At 46.3% G+C, this 12,439-nt stretch overlaps 1 long non-coding RNA gene across 1 annotated transcript in view; it reads right to left on the bottom strand.

Annotated features, from left to right (window-relative positions):
• Window positions 1-5,054: 5,054 nt before the first annotated feature.
• Window positions 5,055-12,439, bottom strand: part of LOC117879456 — an 8,015-nt gene continuing 630 nt past the window's right edge. Inside the window, exons 2-3 of the long non-coding RNA XR_004646271.1 lie at window positions 7,283-7,349; window positions 5,055-5,094 (exon numbers count right to left, since the gene is read on the bottom strand). This is a non-coding gene — a long non-coding RNA (uncharacterized LOC117879456). The remainder of the gene's footprint in view (window positions 5,095-7,282; window positions 7,350-12,439) is intronic.

Raw genomic sequence — 12,439 nt, 5'->3', positions numbered from 1 at the left:
TTAGTATCAGCTGCCATTGCTGCAGTTGGTTCACTTGCTGCTATTTGCAAGTAAATAAAGTGGGGACTGTATTTTGGAATAGTCAAACCTTTTAAAACCTAGAAATAGGCCAATAACGATGTATACATTGGGGTTTTAAAATTCAGATTTGCTTGATTCGTTGAGAACTGAACTGAGCAGTTGGAAATTTTTTTTTGAGTCAATTTGCTCACATTTTTCAATACTAATTTAATATCCGTGAGATTTCCTGGGATTTTATTAACCTTGCAATCAACTTTCGTCTTCATCTGACTTTAGACAAGATTTTTCACCACCACAGAGGTGGGTTGAAAAATCATATTAATGTTAAAGACAGCAAGATTTTTTTTTTTAAATATCCAGATGAGTTCCAAGAACCCCAGAGCAAATTCTGGGTTTGGTTAGACTGTAATATGCCTTCCTCAACAAGACACTTATGTAGCAGCCATTCAAGTTTGTTCCCGAATTGTTACTGTCTTTATAAATTACTAATCTTTCTGTGGGATGCAGGGAGTTGGACAAAGGAGCAAATTAGCAGGGCATATTTTAAATAAAGGTGGGCTCAAATTGCAAACTTCAGGTCTGAACTTAGATCCGAATTTCAACTTCCCCAAAGTTTGGTGGGCTGTGGATTTGGTGTTCAGTATAAACCCATCTGTAATTTTATTAACTTAAAATTTAAAAAAAAATGTATTAAAGAAGAGCTAAAAGTTAAGTGTTGTGTGTGTGTGTGATGTGAATGTGAAATTTATCAAAAACATATTGGGCTATAGAAGAAAATCCCAGGAAGTTCAAAGGAAAAGAGCATTCAATGAGAGGGATAGGAGAAGTGCTTATTTTTTTCCCCTAGCCTTTTAGAATGTGTGTGTCTGAGACCAACTTAGAGTGTACTTCTGTCAACAAGTTGCAGTGACAGGCATATACATCACTGAGGGACTTGCTAGCGGTATTGTCCTTAACCACATCTGGTAGTGGCAAGATTGAAGGTTGAGGTAACTGTAAAAGGGTTGGGAAGATTGATCTGTGAAGTTGTCTGATTGTTGGGGGATGGGTTGCCAGCACCAGAGTACAGGGTGGACTGAATTGCTAACCCTACTAAGGTAGACAGTGCTACAGCAGATTCCCTCATGGAGCATCCACTCTGCTATGATTCTGCATTCAAATGAGCCCTGGTTACAAATCCTTTGGTGTATTCTAATTGTGTTTTTTGTTTTTTTGTTTTTTTTTGCCCATGCTTCTGCCTTGGTTGCCTAATTTCCTATAGAACATCCCCATAACAGCATCTTCTCCCCCCACTTAGATCAATCTCTCTGGGGAGGAAGAGGGGCTCTTGCTCTTTTTTGACCACAACTACTGGAACAAGTGCCTCATGTGATCCCTGTATTTTGTTTAATCATATTACTGCAGTATTTACTTAGTTAAATATTAAAGAGTTATATGATATACCATACATGGCTGCTAAGGTAAATGAGTTTTTTGGTACATGTAGTAATCTGTAGCATGCACTTAAGTACTGTCCTGAGTAGGGATGTTTTCCTGAACTGAAACCTAAGGGTCTGATACAAGTCAATAGAAAGACTTAGCCTATGGTGCTGAGGACCTTCTATAAAGTGATGAGCCCCTCATCTTGCACTGAAATTTGCATCATTAACTTTTTTTTTGCAATACCAACATATTGGTTCCACCTCAGAGGAGACAGTTAAGAGTTAATTATTTCATCCAAGCTATGAAATAACTTGTGCTACTAAAAATGAAACAAACTCCAGAGATGCACAATCTTTAGTCTGAAAATACATCTCTACCATGTGAAAAAAGAGAGACACATGGATCTAAAGTTAAGCATGTTCGGAAGTATGAAAGAACTTTGAAAAGCATCAGATAAGCATTCATGCTTCCAAGGAGCCTCAGCTACAGTAAGGCCATGTCTACACTACAAACTTTGGTCAATGTAAGTTGTGTTGGTGTACAGCCATTGAAGTCTGTATACTACTCAGGTGTGTGCATACTTGGCTGCTTGTGTCAGCGCTGCACATATTCACCAGGGGTTAATGTGTCTATGTAAAATGCAGTCCATCATGGGTAGGTATTCCAGTGTGCCATGAGATAGTAATGACCTGCTCAGGGATCTCTGGGAGCGAGGGATCAAATTCCCAGCATGCAACTTTCTTGTCCCATAATGCCATCCATATCCCCATAATTTTTGCACTTCTTTAAAAAATCCTACAAAACCCCGAGGCACTTTTCAGTGTCTGCCATCTCTGGCAGAAGTACAGAGCAAGCAGAGCTCTGCATTATTCTCATGAACATTGCAAATACAGGGTACACGACTCTCCTGTATTTGCAACCCACAGGGGCAACAGGAGGATTTCTTTGAGGACAGTTTCTGAAGGACCTAGCCAAAAAAAATTTCAAGATACTTGGTGATGTTCATGGAGCAGCAACTGATGGTAGAGCTCTGTTTCTGGGCCTGAGAAATGAGCACTGACTGGTGATCAAATCGTAATGCAGGTTTGGGATGACAAGCAGTCAGTGAAGAACTTTCGGGTGCAAAAGGCCACATTCTTGGATCTGTGTGCCAAGCTCACTCCAGCCCTCCAGCACATGGACACAAGAATGAAAGCTGCATTGACAGTGGCAATCACACTTTGGAACATTGGATTGCTACAGGTCAATGGGAAATCATTTTGGAGTTGGAAAATCCATAGTGGGACCTATTGTCATGAAAGTGTGCATGGTCATTAATCGTCTCCTGCTATGCAGGATTGTGACTCTTGACAGTGTGCAGGAAATAGTGTGAATGGATTTTCAGCAATGGAGTGTCCGAACTGTGCTGGGGTGACAGACAGTACACACATCCCTATTTTGGTACCAGCCCACCTTGCCATAGAATATATGAACAGAAAGGGCTACTTTTCTATGGTTATGCAAGCACTGGTGGATCAATGTGGGTTGCTCAGGAAAGGTGTATGACACATCTTTGGGAATGCAGGACTGTTCAGAAAGCTGCAAGCATGGACATTCTTTCCCAATCAGCAGATTACCATTGGCAATAGGTGTAGAGATATGTTTGTAGAAGATTATACTTTACAGACACTCTTTCCTAAGGGACAGACTCGTGGGACCACAGTGTTGCAGGTGTGGGATGTTTCTCAGTGGCTGCGAAATTTTCGCATGCGTAAGGGCACTTTCATGGAACTTTGTGGCTTGCTTTCCCCTGCCCTGAAGCACAAGAATACCAAGATGAGAGCAGCCCTCACAGTTGAGAAGCAAGTGGCGATATCCCTCTGGAAACTTGCAACACCAGACAGCTACTGGTCAGTCAGGAATCAATTTGGAGTGGGCAAATCTACTGTGGGGGCTGCTGTGATCCAAGTTGCCAGTGCAATCACTGAGGTGTTGCTATCAAGGGTAGTGACTCTAGGAAATGTGCAGGTCATAATGGATGGCTTTGCTGCAATGGGGTTCCCTAGCTGTGGTGAGGCGATAGACAGAACACATATCCCTATCTTGGGATCGGACCACCTTGTCAGCCAGTATGTAAACTGCAAGAGGTACTTTTCAATGGTGCTGCAAGCACTGGTGGATCACAAGGGATGTTTCACTGACATCAACATGGGATGACTAGGAAAGGTGCATGACGCTTGCATCTTCAGGAACTCTGGTCTGTTTGAACAGCTAAAGGAAGGAACTTACTTCCCAGACCAGAAAATTACCATTGGGGATGTTGAAATGCCTATAGTTATCCTTGGGGACCCAGCCTATCCCTTAATGCCATGGCTCATGAAGGCATACACAGGCACCCAGGACAGTAGTAAGGAGCTATTCAACTATAGGCTGAGCAAGTGCAGAATGGTGGTAGAATGTGTATTTGGATGTTTAAAAGCTCGCTGGCGCAGTTTACTGACTAGGTTAGACCTCAGCGACACCAATATTCCCATTGTTATTGCTGCTTGCTGTGTACTCCACAATCTCTGTGAGAGTAAGGGGGAGACGTTTATGGTGGGGTGGGAGGTTGAAGCAAGTCTCCTGGTGGCCGATTACGCGCAGCCAGACACCAAGGCAATTAGAAGAGCACAGCTGGGTGCCCTGCACATCAGAGAAGCTTTGAAAACCAGTTTCATGACAGGCCAGGCTACCGTGTGACAGTTCTCTTTGTTTTCCTTGATGAATACCCGCCTCCTTGGTTGACTCTACTTCTCTGTAAGCAGGGCCAGCTCCAGCATTTTTGCCACCCCAAGCAGTGGGAAAAAAAGAAAAACCCGATTGAGCTGCTGCCGAAGTGCGGCCGACAATGACCCGGATGTGCTGCCCCAACAACAGATGGACTGCCACCCCTTTCTATTGGCCGCCCCAGGCACCTGCTTCCTTCGCTGGCCCTGCCTGTAAGCCAACTGACCTCCCCTCTTTGATCACCAGTTTCAGAGGCAATAAAGTCATTATTGTTTCAAAATCATGCATTCTTTATTAATTCATCACACAAAAAGGGGGAAAACTCGCAAGGTAGCCTGGGAGGGGTGGATGAGGAGGGAAGCACTGATACTAGACACGTGGTTGGGGAGCAGGGGATGAGGGGAGGAGGGAAGGACAAGGCCACACTACAGTTCAAAACTTATTGAATACCAGCCTTCTGTTGCTTGGGTAATCCTCTGGGGTGGAGTGGCTGGGTGCCCATAGCCTCCCTCTCCCCCTCCCCCGTGTTCTTGAGCATCTGGGTGAGGAGGCTATGGAACTTGGGGAGGAGGGCAGGCAGTTACAGGGGCTGCAGCAGTGGTCTGTGCTCCTGCTGCCTTTCCTGCAGCTCCACAAGACACCTGAGCATGTCAGTTTGCTCCCCCATTAACCACAGCATTGCATCCAGCCTCCTCTCAGCATGCTCCTCTCTTCTCTCATCGTGTTCATTTAACGCTTTCCTGGACTCTGCCATTGTTTGCCTCCACGCATTCTGCTGAACTCTTTCAGTGTGGGAGGACTGCATGAGCTCTGAGAACATCTCATCGCGAGTGTGTTTTTTTCACCTTCTAATCTGCGCTAGCCTCTAGGATGGAAATGATAGGAGGAGCATAGAAACATTTGCAGCTGCGGGAGGAAAAAAAAAGAGAGAGTAGTATTTAAAAAAAGATAAGTTTTAGAGAACAAAAGGAAGACTATTTCACACTGAATCAAGCGATTCACATTACATAGCACATGTGCTTTTGCTACAAGGTCGCATTTTCCCTCTTATATTGAATGCCTGCCAGTTTGGTGTGAGACATCACACGCTCGGCTGGGCAACAGAATTCGGCTTGCAGGCAGCCATGGTAAGGCAAAGGGTTTCAGCTTCTTCATAACATGTGGGAATGGTTTTAAACAGCAGCACCCTCCTTTCCCATACCAAGCAAAGCCGTTGGGTTGGCCATTTAAAAAGGAGGGGCTGCAGTTTTAGGGTGAATGTGCAGCACAATCAAACCCCACCCCCAATTCTCTGGGATGATCGCTTCACCTCCCCCCACTCCCCAACCACGTGTCTAGTATCAGGGAAGATTCCCGTCAGCCAAACGCGAACAGTTTAGCATGAACAGGCCTCCCCCGCATTGCGTGGCTAACAGCAGGAATGATTTATTTTCAGCCAAAGGCAAACAGCCAAAGCCCGGGCCCATTCGCTGCAAGGTTTTGTTCTGCAATGATTCCAGACTACTTGCTACTGGCTTGGCATGGTAAATTAATCATTAAACACGCTTGCTTTTAAACCCTGTATTATATTTACAAAGATACACTCCCAGAGGTTCCTTCTCTGGCTTCATGGTCCGGGAGCCCACTTTGGGAAGGTTGGGAGGGTATTGGCTCCAGGGTGATGAACAGTTCCTGGCTGCTGGGGAGAAGGGATTCTCCGCTTGCCTGCTGTGCGCTATCCTCAACCTCCTTCTCCTCCTCATCTTCCAACTCCTCATCCCTGTTGCGTGAGACTCCCCCCTTGCAGGTGTCAACAGACAGTGGTGGGCTAGTGGTAGGGGCTACCACTAGAATTGCATGCAGCTCATCATAGAACTGACATGTATGGGGCTCTGACCTGGAGCTACTATTTGCATCCTTTGTTTTTTGATGGACTTGCCTCAGCTCCTTAACTTTCACGCAGCACTGCTGTGTGTCCCTGTTGTAGCCTCTGTCCATCATGCCTTGGAGATTTTGGCAAATATATTGGCATTTCGTCTTTTGGAACGGAGTTCTGCCTGCACGGATTCTTCTCCCCATACAGCGATCAGATCCAGTACCTCCCGTTTGGTCCATGCTGGAGCTCTTTTGTGATTCTGAAACTCCATTGTCGCCTGTACTGATGAGCGCGCCACGCTGGCCAAACAGGAAATTAAAAAAGTTTCTGGGGCTTTTCCTGTCTACCTGGCCAGTGCATCTGAGTTGAGAGTGCTGTCCAGAGCAGTCACAATGGAGCACTCTGGGATAGCTCCCGGAGGCCAATACTATCTAATTGCGTCCACCCTACCTGAAATTCGACCCAGCAAGATCGATTTTAGCCCTAAATCCCTTGCCGGGGAGGAGTACAGAAATAGATTTTAAGAGCCTTTTAAGTTAACAAAAAAGGCTTGGTCATGTGGACAGGTGTAGAGTTAAATCGACCTAATGCTGCTAAATTCAACCTAAACTCATAGTGTAGACCTGGTCTAAGGATTAACACAGGTGATCAGCCTTTACACTATTTTAATAGGTCGACCATGGCTCTACGCCATTTGGGGAGGAGATTTTATTGTGTCACTAGTGCTTATGTCATCCGGAGACAAATTTGAGTGTAGACACTTGCACACATAGGTCAACGCAAGGCGACTAACACCAACCTAACTTTGTAGAGTAGACCAGGCCTTAGTTACTTTTCCAAATTAAGCATGTATGTACTTTTCCTTCAGTGTAAACTCAAAATGGATTGATGCTTTGATTATTTTCTTTGTATATAGCCTAGACATAAATTTTAAAAAATGGGCCTTAACCAGAAGTGATGATATCATCTTAATTATAATAGTATGACAGAGCTGCACAAACTTAATAATGTGGAAAGAAGATCCTATAACAGGAACAGTGAATAAGCAGTAAATGAGAGCAAATTGTTCAACACACACACACAAGATTAAAGCAAAATTTAATGAGGTATGATACGTTTTATTATAATTTTAAAGTGCTCTGAAATAGTTACAAACTAAAAGTCACAGAAGGCAAAAACACAAGCTTTATCTATAAAGATGTTTTTCTCATGTCTATATAGAGGGAAAAATCCCCTTACAATTTTTGTTAAGAATCTTCAATCAGTATTTCAGACTCTCATCTTCTCCATCATCAGTACTGTGTCTCTGAAAGAAAAGAATTTTCATATTTTCTTTTGGAACTATTAGGATGTGAAATAGGGAGGTCATCTCTGTCTCTCTCAGATTTCTTTACCAGTGTTTTTTTTTCTGCTATGTTTCTTTTTATATGATCACTGTTAGACTCCCCAGGGGAGCTATAAAACACAAAGCACAGAAGGTATGTGTCTCTCAAATGTTTCCTAGCCTGGTGTTCAACAAAAATTCTCAAGGTGGAAATAAATGTTATCTGTGTGAAAATTAAGTTGCTAAGATTACAAGGTCATTGTAAAGGAAATAAGGAAGAGGATACATATACCTGAAATATACTCCTACTTTGATCTTTACAGAATTTGTCCCTATTTGCATGGAAACCACCAAAACAAAAGCCATAATTTGTCTGCCAGCAAGCAAATAATGTATAGTATACCTGCATTACAAGGGTCACTCATTCAGGACTATCTCTTGCTATGAGTGGAAAAAGTCTATTGAAAGATGAGACCCCTCTGCATGATGAATAGTCACTTATGTTTCAAAGGGGTGTCTGGCTAATATCAGTGACTTTCTCTCCTGACACTTTTATTAGATTATTTCTTCACTAGCTTGTCATTAGCTGGTATCTGTTAAGAGCATGAGAAGACCATTTATTTACAAAAGGGAATAATGGAATAACTATGCCGTAAAAAGTTAGTAGGAGACAAAATAAACCGTAGCAAAATGGCAAGTTTTGCCAGTATCACTTTCTAGTGTAGACCAGGCCTTGATGTGACTGAACATCTGGCCCTATACAATGTATATTTTCTGCTATAAACCCACCACTTCTCTGGCATTTGGTCACTTTTGGAACTCACTCCAGTCTTTTGAACTCACTGATGGATGAATTAGGCCAACGCAGAATGAATGTGAATGCTTAGGTTCTAAATGTGAGTCATCTTTAGTTGATTTTTTCCCTCTCAGGTTCAGGGATTCTCTGTTTTTCATTCCAGATAAGGCAGTGAGTTTTTGCAACCTTATTTCTCTGGGGGTGAGGCTGTTGATCTAAAGTCATTTGGTGTGCTGGCAGAGAACAGAGATTTTGGAATAGGCAGAGCCTTACAAACACACTTGCTCATCCACAACAAATAGGGTTGCCAACTGTCTAATCACACAAACCCAAACACCTATGCCCCGCCCTTCCCAGAGGCCAGGCCCCTGCTCACTCCAGCTCCCCTCCCTCAATCAGTCACTCTCCCCCACCCTCACTCACTTTCACTGGGCTGGGGCAGGGTGTTGGGGGGTGGGAGCATGGGCAGCAGGTAGGGGAGGCTGTGCCTCCCCAAACAGCCAGGTGTAGTCCGGCCCACTCTCCGCCCTTAGGGCCCCATTTTGGCAGTGCCGCTCGGCTCCAGGGGCTGGAGCCATGCCGCCCACTTTCCGGGACTGGGGGGCTGCAATGAGACTGTGCGATCTCCCTCCTGGTGCTCCAGGGCTGGGGGGCTGCGGGCACTAGCCAGCCTGGGGTGGGGGCAGGAGCGCCGCCAGCTTTTCTGCCACCCTAGGCAGAAGAAGGTCCTGCCGCCGAAATACCACCGCGGTCGCCGCCCCCCAAATTGTAGTGCCCTAGGCAACCGCCTAGGTCACCTAATGGGTTGCACTGGCCCCGGGTGGGGGCCGGCAGCTACAGCAGGGGAACTCTGGGTTCTGGGGTGCGCAGAAGGGGCAGGGCCTTGGGTGGAAGGGGCAGGGCTGGGGGCTAGCCTCCCCCAGCCAGTGGTTTATCTGATGCCCAGGTGCGGGAGTGGGTGTGGGGTGCAGGCTCTGGGAGGAAGTTGGGTGCGGGAGGGGTCTAAGGCAGGGGGTTGGGTGTGGGAGGAGGTTTGGGGTGCGGGCTCTGGGAAGATTTTGGGTGTGGGAGGGGGTGGGATGGGGTTTGGGGTATGGGAGGGGATGTGGGGTGCAGGCTTCAGCCAGGCGGTGCTTACCTCGGGTGGCTCCCGGCATAGACTCCGATTTCTAATGGCGTTGGTGGGTGCTCGACCCCCTCTGCCCCCTCCCCGCCCTGACTCCACCCCTGCCCTGCCCTGCCCCCTCCCCTGAGCACGCCGCGTTCCCACTCCTCCTTCCCAGAGCTTGCTATAGCTGTTTGGCGGTAGCAAGTGCTGGGAGGAGCGGGGACGTGGCGCACTCAGGGGAGGAGGAGGAAGCAGAGGAGGAGGTGAGGTGCGGGGGTGGGGTGGGGAACTTGGCTGCCGGTGGGTGCAGAGCATCCACTAATTTTTCCCCATGGGTGTGCCAGCCCCGGAGCACCCACAAAATTGGCGCCTATGGCTCCCGGAAGCGGCGGCATGTCCGGCAGTGGCTCCTAGGCTCAGGCGTGGCCAGGCGGCTCTGCGAGCTGCTCCTGCTTGCAGGCATCGCCCTCACAGCTCCCATTGGCCGAGGTTCCCTGTTCCTGGCCAATGGGAGCTGCAGAGTCAGTGCTCGGGGCGGGGGCAGCATGTAGAGACCCCTTGGCCAACCCAAGCCTAGGAGCCGCTGTCAGACATACTGTCTGCTTCCCGGAGCAGTGTGGAGCCAGGGCAGGTAGGGAGCCTGCCTTAGCCTCACTGCGCCACCAGACTTTAAGCAGCCTAAAATCTCCCAGATTGGCTTCAGTAGCCTGCAGCAGATCAATTCCGATTCCAGGAGCTCCCAGCCAAACCATGAGGATTGGCAACCCTAACAGGAAATAGGGCATTTTCCTTTGAAAGTTTGGCCTTATTCACTTGCTTCTGCAGAATGTATGCTCTCATTTAAAAAATAAAGCCCCAGATCTGCAAAAGTATTTAGGCTCCTAACTTCTATTAATTTCAATGGAAGTTAGGAGCTTAAATATTTTTGTGGACTGGGCCAAGGCCCTTTTGGCTGTGAAAATCTTCTGAATGTGAAAGTCACTTCTGTGACTTTGCAGACTGATATCCTAAAATACTAGAGAAATATCAACTGGCTCCATTCATATCACTGAGGTATTATTTCTGAAGCCTGCCACAGTGCCACTTAATGAGTCTGTATATACCACCAAAAACAACTGAATCAGGGAACCCTGGTATAGCACAGTTAGGCTCTATCCCCATGACATATCTTAACTATGCTGTAACCAGGCCATGAAATATCCACGTTGGTAGTAGACACCTGTTTCGTAGTGCAAATGGGCACCATGTCAGACTCTGTTTTGTTAGGCTTATAAGAAGCACACAGAATCTTTCTAAAAGGACAGGTTTCAGAGTAGCAGCCGTGTTAGTCTGTATCCACAAAAAGAACAGGAGTACTTGTGGCACCTTAGAGACTAACAAATTTATTAGAGCATAAGCTTTCGTGGACTACAGCCCACTTCTTCGGATGCATATAGAATGGAACATATGTTTTTACTGAATGAGTGAATGTTGGTCAAGACCCCAGGGTTCTCTCTTACTTCTCCACCCCAAACAGGTTTCATGACAGCTTAAACTTCCATCTGAATTGGGCCTTAGAGACAGGCATGTTCTGTTTTAACAATCTGCTGAGGGGCATTCCCTTCTAATTCCCCTTGGCACTGCAGTACCAGCACTGAATTGTGGAATTTCGATGCAGAACCAGAACTGATTTTCCCACTTATCAGTGGCATGATGGTCCCTGCTCAGTGGTTTGGTGTTCCACTCACCATGTTGCCTGAAGCACAGAGAGCACTCACTGGAGTGCTTCCTGCTGTGTGTGATGCATGTGTATCAATGCAACGAGTGCATGGTGCTTTTGTGACCTGCACTCTGCCAACATGCTCTATGCAGAGTGCCGGGCACCTTGGTGCTCAATGACCCTGGTCTGCAGGGAATGAGGAAGAGCAGCTTGACATACACCAGAAAACTACTCCTAGCTAACGTAATGTACAGGGACCATACTTTTGTAGGAAGCCTAGCAGGCTCCCCATTATCTTGCCAGCTGTTGCCGAGCCAGCAGCAGGAAGTCTGCACCATTTTTGTGGACTACATAAAACCAGAGACTTTCATTCATTGCCAATAAACATTTGTATTTTAGAGGATGCTTGCATAGCTCCTACCCTGGTTCCCGCTGGTTGGGTTTGTTTGTCTAGGAGCAGCATCCCTTGAAACACAATGACTCTTATTCCTTTGTCTCCTCCAGTACATGGAGTTAATCATCTTCTTGGCACCTGATTATTTGCTGCTGTGGGTGTACACATGTGCTTCCCTGCTGCTTGTTTGAAATTCTCATTTTGTATGCCTTAATCCCTGTCTAGAAGCCGTAGCCGGTTCCTTGATGCATCTCAGTGGCTTTGGGTTAATACCTGAGCCATAGTGAGAAACCACTGCTGAGAAACTCCAGCTTCTTGCCTTCAGTCTCCTGATAATCAGTATGCTGGTGGAGTGCATGTGAGGCTTGAGATCCAGGTGTGTGTGTGTCTGTGTTTCAGGGGGGTGGTCTGATGAATGAAATGCTTTATAAACCGTATTAAAGCCTCGGATTCCCCCTGTGAGGTGGATGAGTATCATTATCCCCAGTCTACGAGTGGAGAAGCAGAGGCATAGGGGTGGTGACTTGCAGAATCACACAGCAATGACAATGACAGACAGGAATAAACCCCCAGAATTCTTGCTTGTTTCCCTGCTCTAACCAAAAGGCCATGTTTTTCCCCCCTCTTGTATAAAGAGGCTGTTAGGAATTCAGTTCCTCCTTGTGTGTCAGTCTTTTGAAAATGGTGGTCATTAAAATAGCTGGCACATGACTGCCACACCTAGAGCTCCTCACTTTATGCTGAAGCTAGGGTGCCAGCTTTTAGCCCGGTGTTCCAAAAAATGTTTAGGTTTGGTATTTGTATAGAAAGTGCTGCTGTCTCTTTATAGCGAGCATAGATGCAGATCTCTACAGGTGCCTTCTAGCATTTCCCTCCACCACTTAGATGCCTGTGCTTTGCTGTTCCAGTAAATTCAGTTGTTCGGGCTTCAAGCTTTTTGAAGACCGCTTTCATCTTGTCTTCTTTCCCCTGCATCCCACTTAAGACCCCTACATGTAAAGCCAGTTCAGAGTGCAACTATTTGCCTTGCTTGTATATCCCCCTTGTTCCGCTGAATCTTCCTGGTGGTCATTTT

This window comes from Trachemys scripta, chromosome 6 (assembly GCF_013100865.1).
Source record: "Trachemys scripta elegans isolate TJP31775 chromosome 6, CAS_Tse_1.0, whole genome shotgun sequence".
In the NCBI taxonomy this organism is placed as follows: Eukaryota; Metazoa; Chordata; order Testudines; family Emydidae; genus Trachemys; species Trachemys scripta.
Note: the sequence above shows the minus strand (reverse complement) of the source record. Positions and strands in the feature narration are given on the sequence as shown.